Raw genomic sequence first — 24,549 nt, 5'->3', positions numbered from 1 at the left:
CGCTAATATTAGACAGTAAAAAATAAAATGTTAATTATAACATTTTTCACATGTCCCAGAAAGTCCACTCTAAATTTTAAATTAAAATAACTCATTCGTCGTATGTTACTTATTGACAAACTAAAAATGTTAAATAATTGACACAATACTTTACATTTATTTTTGTTATTGTAACTTTAAGTGTAATGTAAAAATAACATACAAATTAATTATAAATTACATGAAAAAAATAATTACAATAACTCGTAAGAAATATTGAAGACATTAACATATAATAGTAATTATTTTAACTTAAATTATTTGTAATAGAAACATTTGATTTTAGTAAATTTGATTATTTTGTATGTCAAAGTTCAAGATTATTTGAAGATTCGCTTTAACTTTTCTTAGAATGTTAAACTGACTTTGAGACATGTTGATTGTTTAAAATGATTATGTTAAAAATACTCAAAAAAATATTCCATTTCTAAGAGACATATACAGTGTTAAGTTATAAAGTTGACATAAATGTAACACATGAAAACGTTATAAAAATAATAACATATAAGTTGTATGTTAATTTTACATTAAAGTACTAATCAAAACGTGGTACACAAGAAAATCTTAACATATGGACGCACAATTTTTTACTGTGTATATCATTCCTAATTGCATAGCTACAAGATTCCAGAATTAGAAGATTGAACGTTATATTTTCAATATCAAAATTTCTAGTGATTAAATTTTAAAAGGAGTTTTTTCCAACAATCTAATGTTCGTAAAAATTTCAAATAAGTAAAAAATTTTAACGTATACAGTTATTCTACATCCGTAACATTCTTCTTTTTTTTCAGCTCTGAACGAACACTTCTCTCGTTCCTCTGTACTCGAGCGTTCCTCCTTGCTATTTTCCCATGGTACAATAACGCCCGCCGACGAGCCTATCGTGCAGATAATGGGTACTGCTCGTTTCGCTTCGCTTCGGAAATTCGTTCGTATTGCAAATTGCCGAAGAACGCGTGCTATATAATCTCTACGTACAAGCATGTTCCACTGAAGAATCATTAAGAGCTCGTCCGCAAGAATCGAGAAGAGGATATGCGCTGTACGTCACGAATTTATTCTCTCATTGTCTGTGTAAACGGACCCTCGATGAAACGATAAAAAATCAAGATCGATTACAGCTGTAACGAGCTGAATTTAAAATGGCGTAAAAGTCTGATCTGTCGATCCAGCTCGTTAAAGAAATCGATATGCGCGGCGGCGCAGATTTCCAAATGATTCTAATGCCCCGTGAGGTCTCGTGAATTCAAGGATTACCGTGATAAAGGATGACTAGCAGGAGAAAGATAATAGTGGATAAAAATCACGATTCTCACCTAACGCGTGACAATTTATTCTATGTTAAAAAATCTTCTATGGCTTCAAAATTATGAACTTGAAGCTGATGGGAATGAGCTTTGCAAATATAAAGATTCTATAGAGATTTGCGAATACTTGTGATTATGGATCCATAATATAGAATCAGATATTGTGTCTCGAATGATATAATAGAAAAATTGTAAAGAAGATACTTTATGTGTTGAAAACTAATGGGACATTTTTAATAAACAAGACGTCAGACGTTTTTATCGCGTAGACATTCACGTATCTTGTCATCATATATACGACAATCCAAGCTGCTCAGACTCCAAAACCAATTCAACATCTTAGAGATGCATTTCAACGAAGCAAATATTCCGGATGTGTAAATCGCGTCGTAGAACCCGCTCTGCAAGTGGAAACCCGTTTATAAATATACCCGAGTGTCCCGACAACTCGAGTTCTGAATAATGCATTCTCCCTCAATCTAATCTTAGCCGAAATCGCGGGGAATTGCCGGCTAACTTTGCGCGGAATTTTTGAAGGAGCCGCAAAATAAAGAATGTGCGAAAAGTAAAAGAGAAAACAAAAAGCAGGCTAACACACCTCGTATTATCTATCATCTATCGTAATCTGAGGATCTCGAACAATAATTCGAAAAATCAATTTTATCTCGGCCTTAATTTTCAATCAGCCAACAAATAGAACAACATAATTGCATGTTAGTGCATCGACTTAAATTATTGAAGGACACACTGGAGACCGCCGTATTGTCTCGGAATTAAATTGGACGACCGCAAAAATTGCGACGTGCATTGCAAGAGCGAGAGGAAGACGGACAGAGGGACAAGACGCGGTCGCGAGTCCGCGATTATCGTCGCGAACGTGACCGCATCGTAATATTTTATGTGGACACGTGTACGAGAAAGGAAGGTCAGTGTTGTTTCTGCTCTCGTTCCGCGGGTTCTCGGCCCCGTGTCTTGACGGCTGGCTGGCTGCCCGAGTGAACTACAATGCGGACGCGTGAGATGACTCCGAGATGTGTCACACAGGCGGAGGGGCCCGCGAGAGCGGCTCCAGATTCGACGTGAGATGCGTGGATCCGGGTCCCGCGCGTGCCGTTTCACTGTCCCACTTTCGATACGAGTACGATTCGCTTATTTTTGTCTCTTCTTTTATTACCCGTTTTACGATTGTCACGATGCAATTTTAATAGCTCCTACGTAATGTATCTCACGCCGATGCCATGGCCTTTGTTCGTGGAGAAGAGAATTATTGCGCGAATGCGATTCTGTAGAGTTATCAAATGTTAATATTCATGTCGAAGTTCTTCGATTGCAAGAGCGATAAAATAATAGTAACTGCGATTAATGTATTTCTCACAAACACGGTTTTTTTTATCTTGTTTCCATATTCATATTACTTCTTAGAACAGCATATTTTATGGCTAACACGTCGTAATGTATTTTATAGATTATTATTTCAATTTCCGTTCGAGAAATATTGTTTTTTTTTAGTCCAAATTTATTAAAAAATTGCGCTTCGCAGAGCGCGAATTTTCATGTAGACTATATATGTTACAGATGTTTGTTATTACTTCTCGGTTATTACATCTCTTGATTGACAAAAAATTATCGTTACGCGCGCTGAACACGTAATAAAACTGACAATTCAGATCTTAATAAGCGCGTCGCTCAAAGATAAGGATACCCCGCGACGGAAACTAAATTTCCGGATTCAGTCTTGTTAACAGACGTTAGAGAATAAGATGGCAGTTGCGGCTTAATATAGAACTTGTAATGACTTGTAATGAACTTATAATGAACTTATAATCTGTATGACAAATATATGTCTCTATTATAGGCGCTATATTACATAATATTAATGTTGCGCGCATTCTAAGATATTCCACAATATTGCAGCGCGACTCATCGCTTACAAAATATGAAGCCGGTTAGCTAAACGTAATCGCAGGAAGAAATATTTCATGTCTATAGTCGCTTTTAATCTCTCCTCTCCCACATGTATGCGTATATATGCATAATGCGATCCAAAATAATTGCGTCTATTCAGACATGAGAATCACATATCTTTGATAATTTTCCAAATAGTTATTTTTTATTCAATTTTAAGACACTATCTTTCTCTAAATTTTTTTTATCTAGTATAAAAATTAATCTGCAAATAATTAGTAAAACCATCATATGTATATAATCTGATTAAAAATATTTTTAATTGTATCAAATTCGCAGTAAACTCTTAATTTGATGATATTGCTCATCAATTATACACTCTTAAATGATAACTTTATCAGTTATATGTGTTCAAAAACTCTTTAAAGAGAATTTTATATGTTTTTGTTTTAGATTTTTATTAAATCGATTATATTTTCTCAATCTTAAAAGTACTTCTTAATAAAAATATTTAATACTTTTTTTCTTATATTTATCTCTCGGCGCACAAAGAACTCATCTTAATGTTGTATTATTCCTCTTCGAGGAGCGCGATTCTCCAATGGTTTCTGAGCCCTCACAATTTATATGACCCGTTTCGAGGGGGTCGCTTTGTTGATCGGATTTTTAGGGTCCCGCTAGTCTCTCGTGTCGAAGATAACCCTCCGGCTTGCTTCATATCTGAGAATATTATCTGCGGCTTTATTCACGAAGCCTTGGTCCCTGCAATGATCTCGATGTCACGAAGACTCGCGCAATGGCTCAATATTACATTGTGTGCACCTGAGGGAGTATTTAATCCCTCTGGATTATATAAAAAAGTCAACACACTATATCGGTATATTTTAATACCTTAATGTACTATCGATTGTGTAATAAATAATAATATAATTAAAATCAACTTTCAACTATTAAATTGTAAATAAAATGTAAATATAAAATGTAAATAATGTAAATTAAATTTAAATTTAAATAATCTAATTTCTCTATTATTTTAATTAATAACTGGCAATAAAATTTGTATTAATAAATCGAACAAATGCAAAAGTCTATTTTTATATTACATTGCACAATTTAATTAAAATATGTCTGTAAGTCCAATTGTAACAAGATTATATAAGGTACGTACTGTGGCATGTGAGGCATCGACATGTTTGCAAAAGTGTTACGCGAAACGATTACAAAAGCGTATCTCACATAATACTAGCTTCATCTGTGCTGGAATAATTTGCAACGAGCGTAACAGTATGCACGCTACCTGATCTGTAAAGCAGGAAAACTGCAACCGAATGGAATGAAAGCGGAAATGAAAGTCCAAGAACTCATAAGATTCATCTTAATAGACGCAGAATCCGTAAACGATATATGTATGTATTTGTGTGAAAAAATTTCTCTAAACTTATATTCCTAAGCAACACTTGTTTCGATACTTTAATATACTCGATTTCTCTCTCTCTCTTTTTCTTATAAAATATACAAATCTATTTTCTACTTATTATACATGTAAAATCCAATATTATTATATATATATATATATTTTTTTTTTTTAATTGCGTGTACACATATATTTTTTATTTAGAGTTCGAAAAATTTTTTATTACTTTTAAATTATTTAACTACTATTTTATTATATATATATATATATATATATATATATATATATATATATATAAATTATAATATGTGAAAGAAAATATAATTGACAATTTTATATACATGATTTTGTAAGATGTGTAGCGAAGAGAGTTATATTTTCACAGTAGGAAATCTGAATGAATTCTCGAATTGAACGCATGAAGGAGCTCATAGTGTGAAACACTGTTACAATATTGTCCGTACCATTCATCACAAATGGTCGAAGCATTTTTTCCTCAATCGTGTCTTACGCAACTGTTTTATGGCATCGCCTGTCGTTCCAGCAATTTGACGCAATCAAGACCTGCAGGTTTAATGAATTCGCGGTAATAATCCGGAAAAAGCGCTGCGGTCTGTAAGCGGCCGGTTGAATCGCGCCTGGAAGAGAAGGGAAGTTAACCGATCGCGATCCCGCGCGTGTGTGTCTTGTCGGATCGGAGAGAGCGCGACTCGACAAAAAGGATCGTTTTCCGCCTACGCTTCCGCTACCACGCGACGACAAATCCCCTTAATCCGGCGTGATCAATGATCTACACGGGGGCCGAGAACGTCTTCCTGCATGCTTCGCATGCGGCTGCAAATTGCGACTCGTTGCACCTTCGCAACGGGTTATGAGGACGATAGTGAACGAGATGACAATTAGTCACCGCTCGGCAGAATGCGCCTCTCTCGTTCACGCGATGAATCGCCGACGCCTTGGCACTCTTGCGAATTCAAATATGTCTTCGAGCAGACGAGGGTGGCAAATTGACAGTGTTAATCAGTTTTATTTCTCCATCAAAATATAAAATATTATACTTATACTTAATTTTATTATACTTAATTTTGAGAGCGAGCAATAATTTAAAATTACATATTGGAGTACTTTACAAGTGTGTGCGTATGTGTATCCTACAATATATTAATTATATCACGCAAATAAGAAATATATGTGAAAGATAAATTAAAAAGAAATAAACATTTGATAATTTTGTGCCTCAAGCTAAATGACAAAGTTCTCCATAATCTCGATCTAATAGATGAATATAAAAATCTTGAAAGATTAAGAAAATTAAAGAGACTAACTAATTAAAGAGAAATAAATATTGAATATACGACAAATTTTTGCGTCTTCTCTCTTATCTTTCGGTTACACAAAGTCGTGCATATATTATTTTATATAAGGAGAAGTCGTTCATTTCTCTTCGGGATGTACGTATTACTCGCACGAACCGAGAATGTAGTATAACTGATTACGGGTTCACAACGTGGAACGTCGAACTCACTCGAACGCAGCAAGGTCCCATTATTTAAAGCTAGTCAGATATCATCTGGGGAGAGTCGTCTTTCGATCCGTGAAGGCGTACACAGTCACGGCGAGCACAATACGCTCCTTCGATGCAAGACCGAAATAATTTTATCGACCGTCCTGTCTCGATCATCTGTCTCGGACATTTGTCTTGCTTCTAGCGACAATGCTTGTAACGATAATAATTACAAATTGTCCGTTTTGATCGACATAATGGACCGCGTTCATTAAATCTCCGACAACACGCGTAATGGATGTCGCGGCTATTTACGGACCGAAATTCGCTCGCTCATTCACTGTGAATTAAATGAGACGGAATCGGTATGAGAAAAACAATCAGAGTAATCTGGGACGTTTGTTTGACGCAAAACCGTTCAATCATTATAACGATAATTATCTCTTGTGGATTTATTGTCGCCATTATCGCAAATGACACTTCGCGCCCATTACGGTAATTACTGCGCCCATCGAATACGGATAATTAAATAATAATGCCATTTTTCAAGAATCGATAATTACGCGATTCTAAAGAAATTGCGTAATAATGATGAAATTAACGAACATCGAATAACCGCATCCGGGTTGAAATGTTACTTTTTACGATCGTCTCCCGTCGACTGGAACAAAGTGTCGATTTCGAAGCGATCGATAGTGCTTTTTAACGCGTCAATTAGCAAGCGAGAGAAAACCAGCAGGTTTTAATTTCTATGCGGACGTTGCTACCTTTTTTTCAGGGCTCAATAACCTCCGCATCGGTCGTGAACCGTTCAAAACAGCAACGGAATGGCTGATTCATAGATTAATTTGATCGACGAGCCAACACTGCGATCACGCAGAATTACCATCTACGTCGCAAAACACGTGCTGGCCAGCTGCCTGTCAATTATTTCCTTCGTGAGCTCGTCTTGCCGCAAGAAGGCAGACCGTGTTGCCTATTCTACAAAAAAGCTTAACAAGAGAGATGTATTTGCGATAGAGTGAATTTTTTCTCGTTGATCAATATCTTTCGTTCTACTTTTTCTCGATGTTGATTATATCAATTGAAATAATTATATTTTATGATATCATATAGTATCCAGATTAAAATAATTTTTTTAGTATTTTTAGTGTCTAGTATTTTTAGTATTTTTAATGTTAAATATTTTCAAATATATATAATATTCTATCATATATTTAAGTTTTTCAATTAGTAAAAAATAAACATACGATGGAAGTAATCTGTCTTCTTTGAATATTTTTAATTCTAATTCTAAGTTAATTTATACTTTATTATATAAATATGGAAAAAGTCAAACACAATTAATAAGAAATTTAAAAATTGTGAGAAGAACTGTTGCATCCATTTATGTAACAATGTGAATTTCAGATGTGACGATTCATTGCATTTTTTCCAGCGAATTTCTGCAAAATACAGGGATACACGTGCTGCATCGCGACTGTATACGAGTCGTTTGCCTCGTGTTCGTCTTTCGTGAAGCGTACATCCGTTTCCGTCGACGATCCGCGACGGCACGGAGGACACTCCGGTCACTGAGCACGTATAGTCCGCGATAATTATGTAACGGATCACCGTCTCGACGATGATCATCGACCGCTCTCTCGGAATGTTTGACACGCACTCGTTTAAAATTTAAGTATGTTCTGTTGGAAAAAAATTGCGTATTTGAATGCCATAATTCTTGCAAGTTTTCCTTTCTTTAGATACGCGAGTTTACACAGAGTGATGTAATTAATTCCAATTAACAACTAAGCCATTAGACTCGAGCAAACAAAACATTCAACTTGTGTTGAAAGAATGAAACAGAATTTAAATATGACTTATGACATTGTAGATTACACATTTGATCGATCATAAATACTTCCGAGAGTTACGTCATATGGATTTTAACCCGTAGTTAAAAGTCCACAGAAATCGCTTATGCAAAATTGTACAAAGAGAAAACTTACAATTTTCTTTCAAAAATAAATATTCAAACAATCGCACATATCACACATATTGTAAACAAAAATGTTTTTATTGCACTCTATATTTTTTAAAATTAAAGTAGAAACAAATATTGCGCCAAAAAAAATTTTTGAATTATATTTTTAGATAACATACATTAAAACTAAGTAAATCTTTATTCCTTTGTTTTTTAAATAAACATCAGTATTGTTTTCGTTACTTCTAATTTAATTCAAAGATAATTATTCCAATTATTCTTCAATTATTATAATTATAAAAGCTGTCATGTATATATATTTAATAAATTATTATTAATATATTATTTAGTAATATATTTAAAATATTATATTATATTTAAACTATCCAAATCAAGTAATAAATGACTACATTTGATAATGCGATGATTACACATCAAGAAATTGTCAAAATTTAAAGATGAAGAAAAGAGACGCGCTCTTTCCTGGACCACGATCTCCCGTTCGAGGGTCACGGTCACATCTCCGATGTTTTGTATCGTTTCGTAAATCATTCGCGGCGTGAATATACACGTGCTATTGATCCAGGTAGCCACTCACACACATGCATCGCGATTACGTGTACATCGAAGATTGTATCTGAGAGTCGGTTACATAATGATGGCCGCTGATGTTCCATTAAATTAAATCGCGAAGCCAGACACAAGTGCACTTTCGGAATCACGATTACGACTGAGAGTGCATCAAATATTGCATATGAAACAATAAATCAAGTTTCCTAAACGAAATTGTCAGTGCCATTTAAATTATTCGTATGAAATAGCATAGATCCTATGATGCTCGAAAGTTCATGCAATTTTGCGCCCAATTTTCGACGTGAGCTCCGCGAGATCGATCGACGAGAAGGTATATTTTTTGCGCGATATTCTCGCAGGAACGATCGCGATGATGAAATAAGAATTACGGCGATTATGCGGGTATATTGCTTGAGGAATCTTCCGGTATCAGAGGATCAAACTCGCGCGTACGATTACGTGATGCTATCGAGTCGTTACATAAGACTTCCAGGGACGCACAATGGAGCTTCTCCATGTTCCATTAAATCGTATGCAGATCTCGGGGCAACAATGGAACGCGGACGGTCGAATCGACACACTAAAAAGTAGCCAGCCGCATCCCGAAACGCTTCCTGGATCGAAATGTAATGGGAAAAGAGGAATTAGCATGGCTTTGTACACGCGAAGATACTGATCGTGCTGAAGAACATGAATATTAAAAGTCTGCTTTTATCTGATAATCAAATTGAGTCGGAAAATTCGAATTAAAATTCGAACCAGATGATTTACATGCAAATATTTTTATGGATATTATTTCAAAAATTTATGGATATTATTTTAAAAATATTAAAATGACATTTTCATTAGAAAATTATTGCGCTTTTATTTTCGTTATTTCTTGGTCGTCGCGTGAGATAAATAACTTTCGCAAATAATTGATATTCACTTATCACTTTTACATGTTCTTCATCCAACCCGATACAATAGTGTGCTTGTTATAGCTGTAAAATGAGATAGCTATAAAATATAGTCTACCACACAGCTTTGCGCTATACGTGTGTTGCCTCGGCTCGATACTGCCTCACAAAGCTTAACGAATCGTTCGCGCGTGTAAGTAGCCACGAATAATCCGCGCCGGCTTCTCGTGAAAAATTCGCCCGGTAACGTACGAGCGCCCGAGGGCGCGGATGATTGAATATAAATCATATAAATTGCGACTATCCGGAATTAATGTACACGGTCGTGATTTAAGCTCGTGCTACACCTCTCTATCTAATCTCTCTCTCTCTCTCTCTCTCTCTTCCTCGCGGTCCCGTAATTGAAGCGTTATTTCCGCATCCAGCGCCGAGGTGAAAATTCATCCTCGCCGCTCGCAATTTATTCCGCAGGATAACAGCGAGGGGAACATCTTCGCGTATCGATCCCACCGTCTTCCTTCCCTTCTCCTACGCGATCACGATCAAGATCGTTGACTTCGTTCCCGCGAATGTAAAACGACCCTTAAACGTCGACGCCCCGCTAAGATATCTTCCGTCCGGATATCACGCGGACACGGAGAAAGGCGCACGCTATTATCATAGTCGTGCATCAGCGAGACATCACGATTCGCTGTATCGGCCTTTCTCGTCGGGGGACAGACGTTCTTTTCTACTGCTTACGCGAAGAGTTATAATAAACGATTTTGCGATAAAATATGTCAATGTGCAATTTAGATTTTTTATTTGTACTTTAGATAATTAACTTAGATAGCAGCATATGACTATATTTTTTTTATGGTAAAATAATAAATAATAATAAAATCAATTGTAAATTAAAGAATTGTTAGTAAAATTGAAAATGAGTAAAGAATAATTGATATATAAATAAAAATATATAAATAAAATATATAAATATATAAAAAATATATAAATAAAGAATAATTGATATATAAATTAATACATAATGATTAATTAATATAATTAATATGTAAAATAATGAATAAATCGACATCATGCGTTGTGAATTAAGAAATAGAAAAGAGACTCGATTGCATTTTCGCTCGTGAATAGATAGAAAGCTAATCTCCTTGAAACACGAATCACATAAAGTAACATTTATGTGCAGATTAACGTTGTGCAATGGTGCAACTCATCTCGAAATCGCATAAAAAGCGATCGCACGCTTTTGAAATATAGCTCTAAATCATCTTTAGAGATCGGAAATCTGTAAAAAAAAAAAAAACTATCGAAAAAATTGCACTTGTTCCTTATATTTAATTTTATTTAATTATATTTAATCATATAATTAAATTAAATTAATGTAAACAAATTTCGAAAGCAGAACTGAGTATTATATACCATGTAGCATACCTAAATCACTAATATACACTAATTTTACGATGTTGTTCCGACATGCGGTAGTGTTTTACTTACATATCGCTATTTTGCATAATCGAGCGATCCTTAACAATTACACGATGAGGCCGACGATATCGAGATATAATGCGGCATCGGTCTCGAGGGAAAGGAAGAATTATTTTGTACCCGGCACGTACACACATACACATCGGTTATGCTGAAACGCGCGCGTTCAAGGCTATCCACCAAGATCACGGTCGCGTCGTCCGGTACCGGACAATCGCCATCAGTCATCGAACGATTCTCCGGCACACGTATGTACGTACGAAGAGTAATGGCGAAAAAAAACGGCGATACTGTACGCTCGCGATCCTCGCCGAACATACATCACTCGACAGCAGATTCGAAAGTAACGAAGGCTATATCTTATTCGCCGTGTCTCATTTACCGATGTCTTACGTTGGACCCTTTATGTCAACGCTATAGCGATATTATGTTCTTCGAACGTTTATCGGATATTATCGATAAAATCTAGAGCACCCATGTATATTGCAACTTTTTGAGATAATAAAATCATGTGTTCAATGTACGAATTTTCGGAGATTATCTCATTGTAAATGAATCAGCGTATTCGGTAAATATGTTAATTCAATAAACAGCATCCAGAACCGGTCGAGACTCACCTGCGCGAACGAATTCGATGTCCGAAATGTAATATATTTGCTTTGATCGAGCACGATATACCGCGATATGGCGCACAAAGAGAGAAGATCTAGATTTTAGATAAAGTGTAAAAAATATTCCGCATGCGGTGAAGTTCATTGCCGCTATAAGAGCCATTTATATCGCATTTTAACGTCCAGCATATGCCGATTAGGGCAAGAATCGCGAGGGAAAGCGCGTGAAAAATACGTCTAAGCCGCCTTTCAAGGAGTATTATATAAGCTGAAGAATGTACGGGAGAATGTACTCGAGATTCTTAATAGCTAGAAACGCGACACTTTTTGTCGACACTTTTTGTCGACCGACGTGTTGCCGACGTCGTGCACGAATAGACCAGCTGTTCGTGGGCATCCGAATTGATTAATGAACCATCCACGTTTTCATTCACGCATGATACCTAATAATACTTCTAAATATGAATATAAAAGTAGCTATTAAAATCACTTTTCTTTATATAGATGTAAATACACAATAACACTATTATATGTATATACCTCTGCATAATTAATATCAAAATAAATAAAGTTAAATTTAATTTATCTGAAATTAAATCTTTTAAATACTTCAATGGCAACATAAAGTGACTTACGAAAAGCTGCTGTGTGTAACGAATTAATTCAAAAAGACTAGATCGATCGTACGAGAGATGAGTGATAATGGCGACTTATATCCGAGACAACTCTCGAAAGACGCGATCCTTTCGCGAGAGATCCTTCGCAAGGTATTACCTGCCTAAGCCCAGAGGCAGGTTCTTTTGTATGCGTAATTCGGCTATGCAAATTGTAACCCGACTCCTTGGGCGCTTATCGGAGGAAATTCATCGCGATCCTTTCGCAGGATGTCATCTCGGCGCGACGCGACGTCGAGGGACTGCGGATAATCAGCGCCGAAGGCGATCTATGCCGGTGCAACATGCAACTGCTTGGACATTGAACCTCGATTGTGCGAAGAAAGATTGGCACTTTGCGTGTGACGTTGCACGCTAACGAACTCCCAATCGTATTTCGATGTTTTCCTGCTTATTAGTCGAACGAGCGCCCAGAAATCGTGTCAGGCGAATCTTTCGGAATCACTCTCGATCGATCAACGCAATCGATCTTAACGCAATCGATCGGATAGAGATTCAGCAAAGATTGCCCTGCAAGTTCGTTATGTACTTAGAAAAACAAACTCTTCTGGGATTGATAGTTATAAGATAAAATTCAACTTCAATATACAATATATTTTTATAACATTCAATTTAATATATTATGAATATTATTATAGAATTTAAGGATATTATTATAGAATTGATATATCGAATTTTAATTTAATTTATTTTAATTTAATTTAATTTATAAAATTAATAATAAAAATATCTTTCATATACATATGTATTCTTCTCAAAATTGTATGTTAATTAATTAATATAATTAAATGCTGATGCGAAATAAATTATATATGATACTTTATACGTGGGATATAAAATATTGTAAAATGTTGATTAAATCTTTATCGAATAATCATGTGCATACGTACGTGTATTTATTCATAGTTGTTCGCTTATTAAATCGTCAAACCATTAGCAAAGGGACAGCATCGGTACCGCTACCTCGGTTGACCCCCGTGGAGCGGTGCCGCGACCTATCCCTTTGGTCGACCGATCGCAAACAGATCGTGCACACGCCGATAATTTACACGGCGATCGTCTTCCGGCAGGCAATGCCGCGGCTAATGAGCCCATGTGTCCCGATGCGCGTGTTACATAAAGGCGCGCGTGGATGCGCTTCGAGGGAGAGCGATACACGAATGTATATACGGGATGCACCGGTCTGGATCTTTGAAGTCACGACTTAAGACGAAGAGCAGCGTCGCAAAGAGCAACGTGCCGGTCGCGCAGTCTCAAATATGTCGGCTAAATTGCGAGCGTATGTAACGATGCTACTCTGTAGATTTATCGACGCTATCGTTTTCGATAAATCCACGAAAAATCGCCTGGTTTCATAACGATCGGCGCGGCGAATTAATTTGCGATGCATAAATTACGCGAAATTAATAATAGAAATAATTTTAAAAAAGATGATAAAATTTGCTGATACTAATATTTTTTGAAATATATTGAAAGAGAAAATAAAAGATTGGGAAAAATTTAATTATATTAGATATATAAATAGTTTCCGTATCATAAATTTATTATCTGATTTAATTTCAATAATTTTATTTCATGTTATTTTGATTAATATATAATTGCAATCTTTAGGATAAAATTTAGTAAAAATAGAGATGTATTAATGGCATAAAGGAGTGTTTATGCAAGAGTTATCGAAACTCGCGAGCCATAGAAAGAGTGAGCTTAGAGAAAAAGCCTTGAGAGGCCTGAAAGAGCCCATTGATGAATTCAAAGACTCAAGGATCACCGTGTCGGACTATTTCGAGCGAGTCTTAATACACGCAAATTTTTACTCCCGCTCTTCAGCCTCCTCGGGTGAGACAAAGCCCTGCGAGAGGATAAGTATCGTTACATGTGCCAAGCCACGGGGATGGTCATAATGTAAGCATTGAACCGACGGCCGCGCTACGCTTGAACCGTCCATTGTATTCCGCGGTTGGAGTCGCACAGGTTCAAGCAGCCTTGAAGTACCAAACCTCCCAACGCGACAAGATGATGCATTGTTACAATACGGGGCCTGTGCCTGAGCTGGCCCCTCGGGGTCATACAGAAAATCGCGAAGGTTAAAAGGTATCAGCAAGGAAGTATCTATTCGCACGGTGGCTTTCCATAAAACACTTTGCTTGCTTTCAAATCAGATCCAAATTGGATTTAACCCTAAAGAAATATATTACAGCAAAAACTGTGGAAACATATGATGCAATAACGTGGCAATAAACATAGTAAAGAAATTTAAAACTTTTATTTATTATAATAGCATTGTATAAGAAATAATTAGAGAGACAAAGAAAGAAAGAGAGCTTTCTATAAAATAAAAAATTCAATTTTTCTGTTATATAATATATAATATATAGAGAATAAAAAATAATATAATTCCTGACTCGTTTTTACAAACGATATAAATTTCTAGAATCATATGACATATGTATAAGAAATTTATGAATGCAATGCCAAGATTATACTCTTTTACATAATTCTATAATGTTTATTTATTGCCTGTTCACAGCAAATTTTGACCAAACTAGCCTCGAGAGAAATTTGACATGAGTAAATATATTGAATATGGCCGAGCAGGGAGAAGAGCCAAGATTGGCCTTGATTCTTCACCAAGGGCATTCTAAACTGACCCGACTAGCCCAAACGTACAGTCTCCAAATAAAAGAAGCGCCAATCGTCTAGAATGTAACTTTTTTAAGTTACCTGCGCGATTATATAACTCCAAAGGATCGCATCTTCCTCCCTTTTTTTCCTTTTTTTTTTTTAGATCATTCCGAAGAAACGTATCTTTCTGAGATGATTCGAATTACATAACGACGATGTGAGTTTAGGTTTCATTCCTTTAGATTTCATAATTAAATACGATGCCTTTAGAATGACGTGTATCTTTCATTTTAAATGATCTTGAATTAAGAGAGTTTAAATATTATGATCGCTCAGACACGTTATCATCTATAAATGAGAAATAAAATTAAATAAATGATTACATCTACTGTCTCAGAGCTAACGTCATTTTTTTCGGCCGTGGATTAAATCCATTTAAAATCAATTTAACAAAAATTTAATCGACAAAACCAGATCCAGATACGAAGCTCGCGGATATCGATCTGCTACTGCCGGATTCGAATGCGATAATGGATATCGATGATGTCGGAGGAGACGTCCCTATGTCCGCACGCATTCCGGCAGCCAGTTATAAATCACTGATCCGTATCTCGGTGGAGAGGGGTCCCCTTAACCAAATAGATGTTACTGTCGATTTGAATTACTACCCTCGACCGGCGAGAGCCATCGCCAACGAGAAACTCCAAACCGTTCAAACTCCTATGTAAACTCTACCGCCCACGTTTTACATTCTCCTCTCTGGCCACCGATGCTCTCCTCCGGTCGTAGTGATCAAACAGAATCTACACGTCTTCCTCGAGTAGTCTTAGAAGACGTCTCAGGCGGTCAAAGAAAGATACTGACATTAGAAGAAGCAAGTGAGAGGGAAACGTATCTCCATTTTTAGAGACATAAAGCTAACAGCACTTTCACAAGGGCCGAACGACGGTCGTATTATTCGATGATTCTAAAATCGAGCTGTGAGAAAATAAGAGACGGTTCCTAAAAGTTCGTTGACCATGTTATGAATATATGATAATGCGTTGTTAATAATTATATATGCATGATATGCGTATATTTCAACTGATACACGATACCGATAAATAAGCGAAACCTGTTTCTGTATTTCGGTTCTTCTCGTGTGAGATAAAAAATGTTTAATATATTAAAGCGAAATCTCGTGAGAATCACCTTTGGAGTTTAATTTTGTAATAATAAATTTGAAATTTCTTCCTCGGAGAAAACCTTATAAGCCTCTTTCATGACACTTTAATATTCAATATTTTTCATTACAACTTGCTCATCTTTTTTTCATGTAAATATCATCAAAAATTTCCAATCGAGTGTCTTCAATTCCATTATAATCGATATCATTATTCCATATCCAGTGGACCATATCTTAAATTTACAGTAAAGACTTCTATATTTTTAACAATTTAAATTTTTAATGGATTGCAGCGACGGGCGAAACGTGCGAATTGCATTTTCGTTCTCGACTCACGCCGCCTCGCATTTGACAGAGACACGCACACGTGAGAACGTTTGTGCCGCACGAGAGAGATCCTGCGTTCAGATGCGTACGTACGCACAAACGGCAAAGTACCCAAATAAAACGTTCGACACATTTACAAATGAGCCGAAGCGAGAGGCGAGGATTATTTTGAAGGCAATAAATAACGGAGATAAATAATCGTTGTCACGCTGGACTGCAAAAATTCGCGCGTGCACCAGGGGTGAGGATGAATATTAGTCACCGTGACAGAGACGCGCCAAGTTAAACGCCTGCGATTATCGTCATTATCCGTCGAGATAATTACACGCATATATGTATATACAGATTCGAATTACACGTTCGGCTGAAGATTACATATATTTCCCTGTAACTACTCGCGTATAACGCGCATTACGTCTCTTGATATTCATCGCGTCGACGAATGCAATTTCTCTTATTTGGCCCACACATGATCTGATTTCGAGTAAAAAACCGGAGTACGACCTGTTTATGAATGAAGAATTCGAAAGAAATCGAAGGCTTCGTCCTATCTCGATCCGAATCTGCGGAATTCTCATTCCAATGTCGCCGTTTCAAGGAGAGATACTCGCGAATATTAGTTATCGCTATCAGTCCGGACGGGAGCAACGTCTGTTGCATTAGCAATAATACAAGGAGCGAGTCCTGAATAAACAATTGCGCGCGCGGCGCGATATCTCGCGTCTGGGATCGAACGCGAATATCCCCGTGTATCGTTCACGACCGACATCTTCCTCCCGTGCACGGCTGGTGCAAGTGCAAGAGCTCTCTCGGGGTGAATGCACGGCGGCGCCCGTTGCGCAACCGCCGATATATTAAATCGATCGGCGTATATCGATAGACCTTGCCGCGCTTAGCGTATGGACCGAGCACATTGTTGGTATTCCAGACGCGAGGCAGAACACGCTCGCACCTCTGGTGCATCGTCCATAGGAATGCCATTCGGGATGGGAATGAGTTTCGATCGCTTCGCCACGACCTTGCGTACACCTATATTTCTACAAGTTTTCATAACTTACTTCGATTTAAAGACTGTGCGATTTAAAACTTGCGTAAAACGTTTTTTTTTTTTTAATTATACTTTAAATATACCTTGTATAAAAAAATGTTTTAGGAATTAAAAGAATTCTAGTTCTCATTTAGTGTCGATTTTAAAAATCAAGTTTCTCTGAATAAAAATAAAATGCGTTTTAATTTCTTAGGGGGAATTTATGTAGGTATAATATTTCTACAATGTAAGATTGATTTTATGGAAAGTATTATATCAAATTTACAAATTGCTCTTAAGTACTTGGCTAATAGTAATATTACTAATTTCAGATTTAATTTTGATATTTTATTTTTTAGTATTTTTTAGGAAAATTTATTTTTTGAGATTTTATTTTTTTAGAAAAATGATTTTTTTGAGGGAAAATTACTGTAAATTATTTTATTAAACATTTTGTTGCATACAAGGTAGAATACTTTTATGTACTTGGCGTATTTTTTTTTTCTTTGTAAGGTTTTTTTTAGATATTCCTATCTGGAAAAGTAGTAAGAGGTGTATCGCGATCGAAATCAATAAATATAAATAAAGGTGATATTCGATAATAAAATATTCGTTAGATAAATTTCAGGATTTTCGAAGCTTCATCCAAATGAAAATATTGTCGGCGAAATAAATCAAGTGCCTCGCGATATTTTAACGAGAAATGCGATAGATTGTCCACGAGAAAAAGAGATCCCTCCCGATCGTGTTCTGCCTACCTACGCTTCGGCGACGCACATATTGCGCAGCGTCGCGCGATATTAACCGCGATATATGCGGGAGGCGACAAAGGAACCAGAGTGCAGCGGGCGGTGCATCGCACGGGACGAATGAATGATTCAGAGTCGGGCGATTCGAGACAGTCCGCGATGCCATGCCACTGCTTAATGCAGAAACGCGTTGTGTATGGTTGCATAAATAACGCCGCGATCTCGCGTGTATTCCCGTCTTCTTCACGCGCAGCATATAACTTGAAATGCGAGAAATAACATCAAATTCTCGACACTCCGGTGATCTATACACATATATAACAGAATCATTCTAGTATCCAAAAAAAAAATCAGAAAATAAAAATTAGAGATAAGGATAAATCTGATATGTCCACGTTTCCTTACTATTAATCTTATCAAAGATATATTTCTTTTTTTGTTGAGAAATGCAATTTTAATGCAAATGTTAAATAAATTAATTTAAAATGTTAAATAAATTAATTAAAAATGTTTTTAACTATATAAAGAAATTTAAATGTTTAGAACATTTATTTTCTGTGAAACTTTATACGAGAGAATGACATCGTTAAATTTAACACAAGTTAAAGTCGAGAATCGAGAAACGAACACAGTGTACATTCTCCTCGCATCGTAGCAATCGGAAACCGGTGTTGCTGAAAAACAGTAATAAAGTTTCGACAGCGGGAAATCAACGGCTTCAGAATGTATTGCAGTCCCGTAGAGGAAGCCTGAACGAGGAAAGAGCCAGCTCGCTCGCTTGATATACCAGCAGTTCCGCCTGCTGGAATCGCACGGTGCAAACTGAACGGAAGAGAACGAAAGAGAAGAGAGAATCGCAGGAAAAAGAAAGAGAAAGAAAGGGAAAGAGAAAAAAAGGAGACATAGAGAATACTGAAGAAGAAATACTGATGCCAAGTACACACGCCGTTTTCCTCTTTAGAAGCCAATCATCATTTTTCAGAGCATGAATCTAACCGTTTTTAAGGCTTACTAGAAATTGATAAGAAAATATCAACCCTGCTGGAAGACGAATATATGTTAAATTTTTTCAGTAATTTAACAGATTTTTTGTAACTAAATATCTTTTAAAATTAAAGTAATCTTTGTTTTCGTATTGATCTTCACTTAAATTTCTTTTTTAGATTCTTTTCTATTTCCTTGAAATTTGCTAGAAATATCTTTAAATTTATTAATTTATTAATTTTATTAATTTTATGTAGATCCCTCTTGGATTTCTCGCACTCTTTCTACATTCTTCAATATGTATAGTGTATTCACATAATACAAAAAGACTGCTTCCTCTCCCGCTATGATTATAGCACTCGAGGAATCATAGACATACGTACAACGACTGCATTCGCTTCGTTAGATGACGGCAAAGCACGTCGAAGATTACACAAGTCGTTCTCACTTCTTAACGATCGCTTCTAAGACGGCTTGTAAGAATAGAATTTTAATAGAATAGAATAGAATTTAATTGAATTGAATTTTAATATAATTGATATCTGTGATTAAAAATGTATCTCAACTAATTTTCGTACACGTATTTGTATATCCCAATTAATTGCATATCTCCCTCAAAATTTGTAACGATATCTGCTTTACACATGCGACCAATAAAAAAATTCTAAATGAGAGAGATGTCATTGTAACTGAATTAAGAAGAATTATTTTATCTTAATTTAAAGGCCAAATTTCGTATGTATTTAAAATAAGATTTACTTTTGAATGGCTGGGAGATCTTTTATATAGATCTTTAGAAGATTATATATCTTTCCTAAGCATGATCATATAATCATCGAGATCTGTATCTGTATAAGAAAGTATTCGCGCGTACACAAGGACAGTGGTGTCACAGATTGTTCGTCGATTTTATCGAAGCAGAACAAAAGAAGTCGAAATCGTTTATTTTATTGCATCAAAGCGAGTGATCTTAGAAGAAACGAAAGCGCGGTGCGCAACGAGATTCTCTTCATCAAAGAGACACGCCTTGAGTTTCGACTTCTACAAGGGAGAAACCTTGCTTGCGCGCGCGATTATCCTCGCACGGATAATCGATTGTACCGTTTTATCGCGAGCATACTGTGTTCCAGACAATGAAACAAGTCTCAGCCATTCAAGAATAAAGTCTCTCCTAGCGATGTACCGAATCACCTCGGAATAATCCTTTTGAAATTACTTCTTGCGAAATAAATTGCGAGAAACAGAATCGAGTGTCCTTCTGACGTGCGATCCTTCAACACTAGTTGTAACATAACAAGAGAAAAATATAACTTTTAGTAATAATAAATTATCAAAATCTTGATAAACAAAAGCCGATTTCTTCTTATTAATTATTTTTTACCATTTAATCTTTTCCACAAATTTATCAATAATTAAATTTTTTAAATTTATAATTTCAGTAATATATTTTTATTAATTAAAAATGTACCTCAGCTAAAATAAAATTTTATTGCAACGCTTGCAAAATGTACAAATAAAAAATAAATTTTTCTTAAAAATACCTATCCAAGAATCGCCATAGATTATCATAATTTTTAAAAACCTACTGTCACAAAACCAGTGTTTTCCTCCAAGTATTCGTTATGCGACGCAAAAGTGCATAAGCATGCAAAATAGAGAGGTGACACGTGATTGGCTTCATTCACCACTCTTGTCTCTCTCTCTTCTTCCCATGATGTTAAAATGATAATTCCAATCGTTTCCATCGCAACGGCACGATCTGTTTCTATCCGATCGGCATTCTCTCGGTTAAAGACCTGACCTAGCCTAACGTAAAGTCCTATAGAGCCCTTCCTATACTTTACGTGCCGCGACACGTTGATGTGCATCGATATGTGTACGTGCACGCACTTGGTATACGTACAAATACAAACATACATGCGTAGCGACAGACGTTAGAGGAAGAGCACAAACAGTCATTTTATTATATAACTTGCGAGAAAAGAGCCTCCTCTGCTAGAGGCAAGAAAAATGCTGAGACAATGCCGCATTGCGGCTTCGATCGTATAAGGACTGTTTCTAGAATGCAACGACCCTTCGCCCATAGGTTCTTTGTCCTCGTCCCGAGTTACGAATAATGACGAAAGTTATGCTTCCGCTCTCCACTAAATGGATTGTCGCTCCTTCTCCTACTTGTTGCTACTTGTTAACATAATTATGTAATAATAATATATTATTTAAAGAATATATAATATGCTTTTAATTTTATAATAAAGCTAATTCAATAGAATTTTAAACGTTTAACTCTGTAAAGTTTTATTTCATTTAAAATAGCTTGCCACGTAAAAAAAAGAATATTGATGGCTGCGATTAATTTAAAAATTTCACTGAGGAACCATCCGAACTCTTCTTCAACTAAACATGAAGTTCTACTTGAGGGATTTACGTGCATTATTGCCGAAACGAAAAAGGGAAACTTGCGATATATATTTCGCGAGATAAACAAAAAATTGTGAGAAGAATTTGCGAACATGTGTCTCTTTTTCAAGAGGAAGTGAGAATCTTTTGCGAAAGAGTGAAGGATACAAGCATTCGTAGTAATCGTATAGATGGTCCATAGGCTACCCATATTGCCTCGATATCCGGGCTGACCAATGTCAGCCATTTTTCCCTTTTGGGCAAACTTCTATTCGAGCCTGGAAGAAGCTCGCATTATAAAAAAAGGAAAGGAGAAAAACAATAGAATAAAGAGTCTAAAATTCCATAATTGCTGAATAGTTTCCAAACTGCTGTTATTTTGTAAAAAATGAAAGTTTAAGAAATGATATGAATTTTCTAAAATTTGTTACATGTAACTCATGAATTTCTGTCCAAAATTCAAAAAAATGTTTTAAAAATTCCTGTAAACATTTTCTTTTCCATCTTAATTATTTTTTAATTCCCAGATTTATATAACTTAGATATTTTATATAAGAATTATCTCTCGTCTCGTTAATTGTGATAGAAAAAATAACGCGACAGTTCAGCGTCGAATCTTTTTAAAGTATCGATATTCATGTAATCACGATTCGTTATTCACGCCAGCGTGAATAGCCTTGGATAAACGCGTAGGTCCTTGCACCGCGTGATGCATAATACTGGTTGGCTGGAACTGAATCACGCGTAGAAAATGTCAAACAAAAAGAAAAAAGTTCGTCAAGAATTACCCGTTCTGAATCATCCCTGCGAATGCATTGTACGTCAATCTTCCTATTTCTCTCTCTCTCTCTTTCTCTCTTCGCGGTAACCACTTTGGTTACCAAGATGATAAATGGGCGTGATTCTCAAATGCACTTACGCGAAGCGAAAGAGTAACCGTCAAAGCCCGATACTTTATTTCCATCGATAGCTGCTTTTTACTTAAAACGAGTTTCTGCACTTTGTGACGCATATATTTTCGATAATAATCCTAAAAGCTAATTGGATGATAAATGTTTATAGCGAATCAAGAAATTAATTTCTTATATATATTAGAAAAATTAATTTCTTATACAAATTATATCACATATTACATGTATATCAACAAAGTTGAAATATATCAAATGCAACAGATCAATCAAATTACAAATATCACGTGAACGTTAAAAAGACAGATACACACGCATTTTCGTAATTACAGCGAAGATAGATCACACTCTCGCAGAATGTTGCATATTATGCAACGTCCATATTTACGTTTAACGAGGGGACTGGATTCGCGCCGGGTACAAGAAGTAAGTATCAAAAGCACGTACGCGTACCTGCCTCGTCGTCGTGGCGATACGAGGGAGCCGTGCGTATGCGGCTCGTTTTTACTAAAGCTCCCTTCCCCTTCCCTCGCGATTGCCCTTCGGCCTTCGGCGCACCGCGAATCTGCATGCGGTAATGACTTCCTGCCGTAAAACGGCAAATAATAAAAGTGAACGGCCGAGTTACGAGACGAGACGCGCGTGTAGAGTAGGGTAGGTATAGGTATAGAGGTAAGTATATATGCTGGTTGTAACGAGAAGCGTTTGCGTCCGACCAAAGTGCACACTGATGCATCCTTTAACGCGACGCAGTTGCGGCGATGCGTGCCTCGTGTAATTTGCTTCGAAAAATCCAAAATAATTGCTCGATATATATAAAACGAAATAGTATCGTCACTTTCAAAAAAGCTAAAAATAAAAATAGATAAAATTTAATTTAATTTGATGTAATTAAAATTAATTTCGTGATCTGCAAGACCTTTAATTTTCAATGATAATAGACTCGTATTGATCCTTTTTATAGAAATAATTAAATAAAAATGATATTTAATGAATATATTATCAAGAAACATTATTAATATTTAATATTAACTCTCAAAAATAATATAATAAAGATATATTTTTTATATAATATTGTTTTCTTTCTCTCTCTTTTTTCTCTCGTTGTTTACTCTAAACTTATTATATGATTATTACTTTTTTAAAAACAGAATTTAAAGTAACGCGTTGATATTGCAAATTTCTGACAAAATATGCTTTGAAGGATTTAATCATCGAGCAATCGCCAACGTCGCCTCTCGACAATTAAACTCGATTTTTCTGTAGCAACGTAACTCACCGTCTGTCAACATTGCTACCTACGGAGAGAATGCACTCATCTAGACGCTCGGTACGACTTGATGATTCTCCGCGCCGCATGACGTATCCGCATTAATGCACTCGAGCTCTCGCATCGAGCTGCATCGCGCTGTGAGATACCTCTGATTGAGAGAATACCGCAAATAATAAGCGCCTACAAATAATAAGAACCGTTCGTGATATAAGTTTCTAATAATTTGATATTGCCTTAATACCGACATTTAATCGTGCGTGCACGCGTATTTCCATAGGTCATAACAATCACACGCGCCGCTGGAAAATACGCTTTGAGCTACACATCTTGCGCAATGCTTTCCATTTCGTAGGCTTCTCGCGATTCCAATAAAGATTTCCTAGTGACATCTTGTTCCTCCAATTGTAAGTCAAAGTGAAATTTCTGCCATTTATCTCGTTTTTTCTTTAAGTTATATTCTGAATGCTACCGATGAAAATTGTTATGTCCTTTACATCCCTCTACCCACATACGCATGATTATGCAAACTACTTGAAACTATCGTGAGATGTAGGCGCGAGAAAATACACGCGTTAAGTATTGACATCAATGCGTAATGAGTTACATCTGCTTATAAAAAGATGAAACGTAAGAATATAAAAGAAGAAACGTAAAAAATTACGCTTTTTTACTGATTTCTTTAACTGATATATTGATATGAAAATTATGTTTTTATAT

General features: G+C 36.0%; 1 protein-coding gene across 2 annotated transcripts in view; it reads right to left on the bottom strand.

Annotated features, from left to right (window-relative positions):
• The window catches only part of LOC145973860 (uncharacterized), a 174,644-nt gene that overhangs the window by 21,470 nt on the left and 128,625 nt on the right, over positions 1-24,549 (bottom strand). The window lies entirely within an intron of this gene.

Source organism: Camponotus vicinus, unplaced genomic scaffold (genome assembly GCF_025532165.1).
Source record: "Camponotus vicinus isolate PSW18456_S1 unplaced genomic scaffold, iyCamVici1.0 SCAF_6, whole genome shotgun sequence".
NCBI classification, from domain to species: Eukaryota; Metazoa; Arthropoda; class Insecta; order Hymenoptera; family Formicidae; genus Camponotus; species Camponotus vicinus.
The sequence above is the reverse complement of the archived record's forward strand: the minus strand, read 5'-3'. Positions and strand labels throughout refer to the sequence as shown.